Source organism: Narcine bancroftii, unplaced genomic scaffold (assembly GCF_036971445.1).
Source record: "Narcine bancroftii isolate sNarBan1 unplaced genomic scaffold, sNarBan1.hap1 Scaffold_1103, whole genome shotgun sequence".
Taxonomy (NCBI): domain Eukaryota; kingdom Metazoa; phylum Chordata; class Chondrichthyes; order Torpediniformes; family Narcinidae; genus Narcine; species Narcine bancroftii.
Genome location: NW_027211842.1, coordinates 121,032 through 132,319, shown reverse-complemented (window position 1 = coordinate 132,319; position 11,288 = coordinate 121,032). Strand labels below are relative to the sequence as shown.

Sequence of the window (11,288 nt, the reverse complement as noted above, 5' to 3'; positions counted from 1 at the left end):
TGAGTGGAGACCAATTTGCTGGCTTGAGGTGGTCGATGGTGAAAGTCTCTTGCTTCGCACCAATATCCAGCACACTTACCGTGAAGTGTGGAATGAACGATACACACCCAAGAAGTTGAAGTCGAAGACTGGTTTGTTGAACTGGCAGCTCTGCTTATATACTCTCCCACTGCTGAGGACAGGTCTTTTGAGATGGCAGAGCCAGCCTCGGATTGGTGGGTGTTCCTGCCATTGCTCATTGCTTCCCGCCGTGCAGGATGTCACCTGGGATGAAGGTTGTTGGTTCTCGAGGGATCTGCTCAGTTACCGTGTTTGTGAACCGCAACAACCATATATTGTGGACGAATGTGGAGCACATATTTACAAAGGGTGGGTGTGAATATTTAAATGAAACTCTGACATTCCCTTTCTCCTTAAGGCCTCAGTTTATGAAAAGGAACATTAAAGTAATCAGCGCTCCTGTTTGGGGGGGTCCCTTGTCCTCATTTTTCTTCCTTTTTCTTTTAGCACGGGGATAGAGGGGGGATGGGGTGGTTTATGGGGGGGGGGATTTCTTTATTCTTTCTTTTAACATGTATTTATATTTGATTTGTATTATTATTAATTGTGTGAATTCTTTGTGGATTTATAAATTATTTTTTAAATGATCAGAGGTCATTCCACTGGACCTAAAGAGGCCTAGAGCAACACTGGGGACACCCTCCTGCCCCCCACCCCCCCACCACCCCAAATATCAATGTGATCCACTACGATCATTGACAAAATCATCGAGGACCCCTTCACCCGGCCAACAGCATCATCCAGCTATTCCTGTTGGGAAAGAGATCCAGGAATTTTAGAGCCGGTACCACGAGGCCCAGGAACAGCTGCTTCCTCCAAACAGGGAGAACGTGGAACAATTGATGAGCTGCTCATACAAATACTCCTCCACTCTGCTATATATTCAACAATAGTGAGTTATTTTTCTGGACATGCTCCACATGTATTATTTGTCTGTTGTGTGAGGGCTTGGTTCTGTGTTTGCGTGTGTTTACCCCAAGAACTCTGTTTTATCAGGTCGTACTTGTGCTATCCAAGGGTAATAAATTTGAGGTTGTACTTTGGAGTGGATGCAGAAGAGATTTCCTGGATCGGAGAAAGTATCTCATGAAGTAAAGTTGACTGAGTAGGGCTTTTCTCATCCCACTACCACCACCCACCCCCCACCACTCAGCGAAATTGACTTTATTCACAAATTATTTCCAAAGAGGAAGACCGTTCCAAGTCTTTTCTCCTCCTCCTGTTGTATCCAGATATTCCCTTCACTGCACATTGCTGCATACGTCTCTCTTTACCTTCATTGCCACCACTCAGATACCGTGTGGTTACAGCTCCCCTCTGCTGTTGGAGGAGTTCCCCTTGGTCTCAGCCTCTCAATGCCCGGTAATGAGAGGGTTATGATCCATCCCCATAGTGCCTTCGTTTTGGCTGTGCCAAGCCTCCATCCATCCCTCAGCATGTACTCCTGCAGCCTGGAATGTGCCAGTTGGCAGCGTTCCCTCCCCAACATCTCCGCTTGCTGAAAGACTGACAGGTTTAACGTAGAACACGAGAGCACAGTACAAGCATTTCGGCCCTCGATGTTGTGCCGACCGATGTATTCCAACCAAAATAAAAATAACTAACCCCTTCCTCCCTCATAACCCTCCATTCTTCTTTCATCCATGTGACTCAGAGACTCTTAAATGCCCCGAAGGTTTCAGCCTTCACCACCACCCCAGTTCTTGGGCTCATCCTATGTCCCTGACCTGGTAGGCATACACTGTATCCCCTCCCCTTGTCACCCTCCTGCTGCCCCCACCCCGAGCCAGAGGTGAAGGTGGTTTCTCAGCCGAGGAGCATATCTGGGAGATGAACCTCAACTGCATCGAATTCAGGTTCCCGCAGATCAAAGCAGGTCCGTGGGCCAAGATGAGTGACCCGATGGTGAACCGGAGATCCAGGGGTGGTCTCCGTCCTCTGGGTCCATCCTCAATACTGTCCCCTGTCACCCACCAGGCCCATCCCCAAACCCCTCCCCTGCTGAGATCGTCCCCAAAACCCTGTTCACCCCCGATCCTGTCAATAAAGTCCCTATCCCCCACCAGTCCCGTCCCCAAAGCCTCTGTCCCCCACTGGGCCTGTCCCCAATGCTCCGCCCATTGCTTGGACTGTCCCCAGAGCTCCTGTCTCCCACCAAGGCCTTAAACAAGCCACTGTCCCTCAACATGCCCAGCCCGTCCCCGCACCCCCACCCCAATTGATCTGCAACCAAAGGCCCATCGCCATCAGGTCTGTCCTCCCACCAGACCGGTTCCCTCACTGGGACCCTCTCCAATCGATCACCCATCACAACTACCCCACCCCAGTTCTTGAACCTCCCCCTTCCCCACCCACAGGCCTTGGAATCAGAGCTGCTCCTGGGACACCCAGACAGTGGAGATGTGGGGAGGGCAGTGATCCATCTCCTTCCTGGTGGCAACATTCCATACCTTCACCAAATTGGGGAATCCCCTGACCCTTGGCACTGGGTCAATTGACCCATCTGAGCCAGGCCTCTCTCTCCCCCCACCCTGGAGAATGTGGCCCAATTCAGTTGGCTGCTACAGTACACACTGCCCTTCAACTCTTGTCCCAGGACTCCTGCTCCCACTTGTCCTTCAATGAGCTGTGTGACTACAGCCAGGAGCTTCCCCCTCCTCATTACCCTTGGCCCTGTGGGTGAGTGGGTGGGACATGACGAGGGGGTTGTAGGTCATGGAATTGGGGTAAGAAAGTTTGGGTGAAACCTGGGAAAGGGAGCGGTGATCAGCCGGCTGTGATCATCTGGTAAAGATTGTGTCAGGCATTGAAGACGGAGTCAATGCAGTCCCCTGCCGGGTCCATTCCCCACCGGGTCCATCTCCAAAACTCTCCACCAGGTCGATCCTCAATATTATCCCTCGCCGGGAGCATCCCCAATCACGTCTGCACTGGGTCCAACCCCAATACCGTCCCCTGCCGGATCTGTCCCAAATACCGTTCCCTGCCGGGTCCATCCCCAATCCTGTCCCCGCTGGGTCCATCCAAAATCCCGTCACCCGACAAGTCCATCCCCAATCCATTCCCCCGCTGCATCCATCCCTAATCTCTTCCCCCACTGGGTCCAACCCCAATACCGTCCACCGCCGGATCAGTCCCCAATACCATCCCCCATTGGATCCGTTACCAATCGCATCACCACCGGGTCCAAACAAAATCCAATCTCCCTCTGAGTCCGTCCATAATACCATTCCCAACTCGGTCTGTCACTAATTCTTTTGTCCAACAGGTCCTCCCACAAACCCTATTCCCCACTTTTCCCTCCCCAAAGCCCCTGACCCCCGCCAGGTCCATTCCCAAAGCCATTGTCCTTCACTGGCTGGTCCCCAAAGCCCCCGCCTCCCCACAAGACTCATCCTGAAGCCCCAGCCCTCCCCTGGGCCTGTCCCAAAGGCCCATTCCCCATCATGTCTGTCCTCCCACTGAACCGATACTCTCACTTGGCCCATCTCAAATCGATCACGCATCAGAACTGCCTCACCTCAGTTTCTGCACCTCCCCTTCCCCCACCGACAGGCCTTAGAACCTGTGCTACTCCTAAGACCCCAAGACGGTGGAGATATGGAGAGGGCAGAGGTCCAATCTCCTTGCCAGTGGCAGCATCCCAGTCCTTCACCGAGCTGGGGAGTTCCCTAAACCTTTGCACTGGGACATCTGTCCCATCTGAGCGAGTCCTCTCTCTCTCCCCACACCCTGGAGACTGTGCCCCTGTACAGCTGGCTGCCACAGTACACACTGCTCTCCACCTCTTGCCTCAGGACTTCTGCTCTCACTTGTCCTTCGACAAGCTATGTGACTACAGCCTGGACCTGCCCCCACCTCGTTACACTTGGTCCTATGGGTAAATGGGTGGAACATGACAAGGGAGTTGTAGGTGGTGGAATTGGGGTGAAAAAGTTTGGGTGAGAGCCAGGAAAGAGAGTGATGATCATCCGGCCAATGAGAGGCATTGGGGACAGAGTCACTGGGGAGGGGTCAGAGCCTCAGGGAAACAAGGGCCCTGGATTTGGTAGCAATCACAGCTCATGGAAAGTAGGAGGAAGAATCCTGGGAATCATTGAGTGTGGCAAGGTTAGCGTCGCGGTTAGAACAACGCTGTTAAAGGGGCAGCAAGCCGGGTTCAAATTTGACACTGTCTCTGGGGAGTTCTACATTCTTCCTGTGTCTGCGTGCATTTCCACCAGTTGCTCCTGGTCCTTCCACCATTTAAAATGTTCCGGGGGTTGTAGGTCATTGGTGTAATTGAGTGGTTGTGGCTCATAGGCTGAAAAGGCCTGTTTCCGGGCTGCATGTGTCAATCTAAAATCACCATCTAAAATGATAGTCCAGCCTGTCATGAATTTTTTAAATATTCAATTCAAAAGACTGGTCCAGATAGACAACTCCGAAACAGTCCTTTCAGCCCATCTTTTCTGATGGCCAAGCTGCTTGCAAACAGTCCATATCCCTCTCAACCTTTTCATTCCACGGACCCATTCAACTCGCATTGCTTTGTCAATCTCACGGCCTGTGGGAAGAAATTATTTCCCTGCCTGTCAGCCTGATTTTGTTCCTCCATATCTCCTTCCTGATGGTAGTGGGTCAAAGATGCTGTGTGCTGGATGTCTGCGGGTCTAATTACAGGCCCCATCCCTGGACAGTCAGAGGCCCCTTGTCTCAAAGTCCCATCCATGTGGCCTCTCACTCAGCAATCCCTCGTCGGAACACAACTACCCCCTCCTTACCTACCTCTACCAGCCCTTAGTATCCTCATGACAGTTCCAGGCACCTGTTCTGTCGACCCTTGATGACCTGCGCCAGCTCTAATTTGGACCCTGCCTCACCTAAACCATTGGAATAACCAGCGCCTTCTACCCTCGAGAGCCCGAGGGAATCCGTACCCTCAGCAGTGTCCTGCTGGTGCACAATCGAATGCCCTCCATCCCCTTCCACGGGTTCCCTGCTGTTATCAGGCTCCTGTATGGACCCCACCCTGGCAAAACTAAGAAGAAACCTGTAAAGGAACTTTATCTTTTTTTGGTATAACTGTAATTATTGCATTGGAACAAGACTTGGGTAATCGAAAAGTGTCATAAATTTGTTGTAAAACATCCTTATATATAGGAAATATATCAGCATAAAAAGTTTTATAAAACTCTATAGAAAACCCATCTTCACCAGGTGCCTTTCCATTTGGCATATCTCTTATGGCCGTTTCTATTTCCTTTTCTGTAAAGGATTTATCTAACTCCTGTCTATCTTCTTGATTCAATTGTGGCAATTTAATATTTTTCAAAAAAGAATCTATAGCATCCTCAGTTACATCTTTACATTCTGAAGTACATAATTTTTAATAAAAATTACAAAATTCCTCATTAATTTCCTTTTGACTAAAATTAATACCCGATTTCTTTCTAAATACTGGTATAATTCTACATAATTGTTCCTTTTTTAACTGCCATGACAGAACTTTATAAGATTTCTCACCCCATTCATAAAATTTATGTTTAGTTCGGTTCATTAAACATTCAAACCGATAAGTTTGTAATTCATTATATTTAAATTTTAAATTAGTTAACTGATTCTTTTGCGTTTCAGTAGCATTTTTTTAAAAATTCTTTTTCAGTAACAGTTATCTTTTTCTCTAAATCTTCAATCTCTTTAATTCTCTCTTTCTTTACTTTAGAAGCATAACTAATAATTTGACCTCGTAAAAAAGCTTTCATTGCATCCCATAAAACAAATTGACTAGAAACAGAATTAGTATTATTACTAATAAAAACCTCAATTTGTTGTTTTAAATAACTAATAAATTCCGTTTTTTGCAGTAACATAGTATTGAATCTCCATCTTGGAGCTCTCTGAACATCCTGTCAACTCTGATATTTTAATAATAATAATGAATGGTCCGAAACCAGTCTTGCCTTATAATCCACAGATGTAACCCTATCCTGCAAATGTGCTGAAATTAAAAAATAATCAATTCTAGAAATCATTCTGTTTTCAAAAGAGAGGATACAAATAACCTCCCAAGGATGTTGGGAAAAATAGAGACTAATGCAAGGGAGGAACTGAAAGAAATCAGTATCTCTAAGGACATGGTCTTGAGAAATTTATGGGATTGAACGCAGATAAATCCCAAGGGCCTGAAAATCTACATCCTAGGGTACTTAAGGAAGTGGCCATTCAGATAGCAGATGCTTTAAGAATTATTTTCCAGAACTCAATAGACTCAGGATCAGTGCCCATGGATTGGAGGGTAGCTAATGTTACCCCACTATTTAAAAAGGGGGGTAGAGAAAAAGCAGGGAATTATAGGCCGTAGAGCCTTACTTCAGTAGTGAGCAAAATTATGGAATCCATTATTAAGGAGGTAATAGCGGAGCATATGACTAGCAGAGAAGGGATCGGACAGAGTCAACATGGATTTACAAAAGGTAAATCGTGTTTGACAAATCTATTGGAATTCTTGAGATGGTGACAGGTAAAATAGATGGGGGAGAGCCAGTGGATGTGGTGTACCTGGACTTCCAAAAGGCCTTCAATAAGGTCCCGCATAAACGACTGGCTTCCAAAATCAAGGCTCATGGGATTGGGGGCAAAGTATTGATGTGGATTGAGAACTGGCTGGCAGGTAGAAGACAGAGAGTTGGGATAAATGGCTTGTTTTCTGAGTGGCAGGCGGTGACCAGTGGGGTGCCACAGGGATCTGTACTGGGACCCCAGCTGTTCACAATTTACATTAATGATCTGGATGAGGGGATTGGTTTTAATATCTCCAAATTTGCAGATGACACTAAGCTAGGAGGGGTTGTGTGCACGGAAGAGGGGGTCAGGAAGCTCCAGTGTGATTTGGATAAATTGAGGGACTGGGCAGATACATGGCAAATGCACTATAATGTGGATAAATGTGAGGTTATCCACTTTGGTAATACAAACCGGAGGACAGATTACTATTTGAATGGCAATAGATTAAGAGATGGGGAAGTGCAGAGAGACCTAGGGGTACTTGTACACCAGTCTCTGAAGGCGAGCATGCAGGTACAGCAGGCGGTTAAAAAGGCAAATGGTATGTGGCCTTCATATAAAGAGGGTTTGAGTACAGGAACAAGGATACCTTACTGCAGCTGTACAGGGCCTTGGTGATACCCCACCTGGAGTAATGTGTGCAGTTTTGGTCACCTTATCTAAAGAAGGATGTTCTTGCAATGGAGGGAGTGCAGAGGCGATTCACCAGGCTGATTCCTGGAATGGCAGGAATGACTTATGAGGAAAGATTGCACAAATTGGGATTGTACTCGCTGGAGTTTAGAAGATTGAGAGGGGATCTCATAGAGACATATAAAATTCTGGCAGGACTGGACAGAATGGATGCAGATGGGATGTTTCCAAGGATGGGAAAATCCAGAACCCGGGGCCATGGTTTGAGGATAATAGGCAAACCATTTAGGACCGAGATGTGGAGGAATTTCTTTACCCAGATGGTGGTGAATCTGTAGAATTCATTGCCACAGAGGGCAGTAGAGGCAGGTTCATTAAATATATTTAAGAGGGAATTAGATATATTTCTTCAGTATAAGGGTATTAAAGGTTACGGAGAGAAAGCGGGGACGGGGTACAGAACTTTAAGATCAGCCATGATCTCGTTGAATGGCGGAGCAGGCTCGAAGGGTCGAATGACCTACTCCTGCTCCTATCTTCTATGTTTCTATGTTTCTATCCCCATTATACCTACACCTCACTGTGATCCTGTATATACATCACTGTTAAACCTTTTAACTGCTCTGAACCCAGTGTCACAGTTTCTGTCCCAGTCTACCGTACATCACCATTAAACGTTCTCCACACTGTGAACACAGTGTCACTGAATATGCAACAGTGTGACGTGAATCATCGTTAAACTTCTTCCCCACTGTGAACCTGTTGTCACAGTATCTGCCACAGTTTATTGTACATCACTCTTAAACCTTCTCACTACTGTGAACTCGGTGTCACAGTACCTGCCTCTGTCTACTGTATATCACTGTTAAACTTTCTCCCCACTGTGTAACTGGTGTCACAGTATCTGGCTCAGTCTACCGTACATCACCGTTGATCTATCTCTCAACTGTTAATCCAGTGACACTGTATTTGCCATATTATATCGTACATCACCATTAAACCTTTTCCCCATTGTTGACTTGATGCCACAGCATCTGCTGTTGTTTGTTGTACATCACTGTTAACCTTTCTCATTGCTGTGAACCCAGTGTTACAGTATCTGCCACAGTATATCGTACATCACTGATGAACCTTGTTCCTTCAATATTTCCGAATAAAAATAAGGTCAGATTCTGCGGAAAAATATCTCCTATAACTTGTTCCATTAATATTGTAATTCTCCCCAAAAAGATCTTGCATTAGGACAAAGATAAGTTGAATGCAAGAAAGTTGCAACATCTTCACCACACCTAAAACATTGATCTGATAATTCTGATTTTATTCTATTCAATTTCACTGGTGAAAGAAGTAACTGTGGAAAAAAAACTAGTTGTGAATTCCTTCCTCACTGCTGCAGTGTGGAACTCTGATCAATAGTTCCAGACTGCTGAGTTGAAGTGAATTAATGCAACTCCCCTGGATCATGTGATCTCTATTGGAAATCAGCTTCCTGAGGAGCTTTTCAAATCCAATAGCCTGAATCACCTGACTCGAGGTGCAGCTTTCAGATAAAATCCTTGCTGACATCTGCTGACATGACTGATGTAAAAACAATTATACTGAACTAATTTATGTCTTGCATTGAGATCCTTATACGGATGTCCCCATATTTGCCAATCAATTAAATTATTCAGATCCATTTCCCACCTTTGTCTCAACTTATGAACTCCTCATTTAAAAGTTCCTACTTGTAATAAAGATGACATCATCAAATATTTTTTTTTAACAATTCCTCTTATAAAGAATTTCTATTTCAGTACAACATGGTTGGTCCTAACTTATCCTTCAAATATGCTCTAAGTTGGAAATAGCAAAAAAACTTGCGATGAGTATACGATATTTATTTCTCAGTTGCTCAAATGACATTAATTGACCCCTTTCATAACAATCTTCAACATTTATAATTCCCTTACGAAACCCGCTATCCAGAAATTGATGATCCTTTGAAAAAGAAATGAGGATTTTGAATCAAAGCAATTCTGGGTGATGTACATCCACTTACACCAATTACATCATTTATTTTATTCCATATATTAATCAAATGTTTCAACAATTGTGTATCTTTATCACCAACCATTAATTTTGATTCCCAGTTGTACATAAATTCTTCTGCTTTTCCCTCTCCTATTTTATTTGATTCTATTTTAACCCTTTCAAATAAAGAAGCAAGAAATCTCATTTGAGCTGCTCCATAACAATTTTTAAAATGAGGAAGCTGCAGTCCTCTCAATGCAGAATTTCCATTGGGTTATTTGTAACATGGGATTCAATCGGAAATGGGTTCATGTGACATAAAACCACGATGCAGACTGTTTTCTAAGAATGGAATGCAAGAGGAGGGTTGTCTAGGTCTCCAGCAGGATATAGATCACAAGATATAGGAGCAGAAGTAGGCCCGTTGAGTCTGTTCCACCATTCTTCCACTCAGCCCCACTGCCCAGCTCTCTCCCCGTTACCCTTAATTCTTTGACATATCAAATACCTGTTAATCTCTGCCTTAAATACATCCAATGACCTCACATGGGTTTCACGACCCATTGACAAAATCAATTTTTCCACATTTATTTTAAATTGACACCCTTTTATCCAGAAATTATGCTCTCCTGTCCTAGAATCCCCTACCAATGGAAACATCTTTGCCATATGTACTCTGTCCAGGCCTTCCAGCATTTTAAATGCCTCTGAGGTCCCCCTTATCCTTCTGTACTCCAACTAGTACAGTCAAAGACATGTACGGTTACATGATATTATGTCTTGTTGATATTTACCACTCGGGAAGGTTCTTGTTGGTTTTCAGATAGAGGTTTGTTGTTCAGGGAAGAATTAATGTTTTTGTGATTCAACGTACCAGCATCTGAAGTCTGTTATCTCTTCAGAAAAGCTTGATAGCTTTAGCATGGAGCAGAGCTGAGCCACGACTTTGCAGGTATTTAAGGGAGTGTGTGGGCAGGGTTTGTTCTGGACCAACAATCTCACCAAATGACTCTGCTTGAAATCAAGATTCAAACTATTTTGAGGAATACAACAGGAATTGTTCAACAAGAGCCTGGTGTTCCCTGAGGAGTTTTCTTTCAATAGTGGAAATGATTTTTTTTTAAAGCCTGTTAATATTCCTGATACAGATCTTTGTATTTAACTTTCAGGTTGCTATCTGTTGTTAACTTGGAGGCATTTAATGGGGTGACTGGGTGGAATTTTTGCTTTAACCAAGCAGTTCTCTTGCAATTTTCCAGCTGTTCGATGCAATTCAGTTGCTTGCAAGTTTAGCAAGTGGGATTTTGATGTGAAATTGCAACTCACAGCGTCATTTTTGTGTTTGAAAATGCCAATGTGAAAATTTTAACTTTGGTCTCCTTGGTTTGCTTAAGTTTACAGAGGAGACGTTGGGTCAAGCTGAGAAGACAGAGTTGGATGCCCATTTGGCGAATCGGGTGGGCAAAGCATTAAACACAAAACGAGGGGCTGAAAAAATAATGAAGCAGACTGAAGTGCCGTTGAACCAAACCCAGGTAAAGAATTTCATTTTGTGCAGTCTACTTAAGAGACCAAACGATTTGGGCTTTTAGTGGTGACCTATTTAAATGAACAAAATCTGATTAGAATTGAAGTTTATGGAATGTTTGGAAGTTAATGTTTATAATTACGATAAATGAACAAATCAATGAGCCTGGTATAACAGTATCTGCCTCTCTCTACTGTACATCACCGTTAAACCTTCTCCCCAATATGAACCTGATGTCAAAGTATCTGACACTGTTAATCGTACATCAATGTTAAACCTTCTCACGAATGTGAATCCTGTCTCAAAGTTTCTGCCTCAGTCTATCGTACATCACTGTTAAACTTTCTCCCCCCTGTGAACCTGGTGTAATAGAATCTGCCTCAGTCTACCGTCCATCACCGTTAAACCTTCTCCCCACTGTGAACCTGGTGTCACGGTATATATCTGAATTTACAGTATATCACCGTTAAACCTTCTCCCCCCTGTGAACCTGGTGTAATAGAATCGT

The 11,288-nt window shown here is 44.7% G+C and overlaps 1 long non-coding RNA gene across 1 annotated transcript; it reads left to right on the top strand.

The window, feature by feature from the left end:
• The first annotated feature begins 14 nt into the window (after window positions 1-14).
• LOC138750259 (uncharacterized) lies at window positions 15-10,764 on the top strand. Its single transcript, XR_011349207.1, has 3 exons — window positions 15-369; window positions 652-952; window positions 10,647-10,764. It is a non-coding gene; the product is annotated as an uncharacterized lncRNA (long non-coding RNA).
• The last annotated feature ends 524 nt before the right edge of the window (window positions 10,765-11,288 follow it).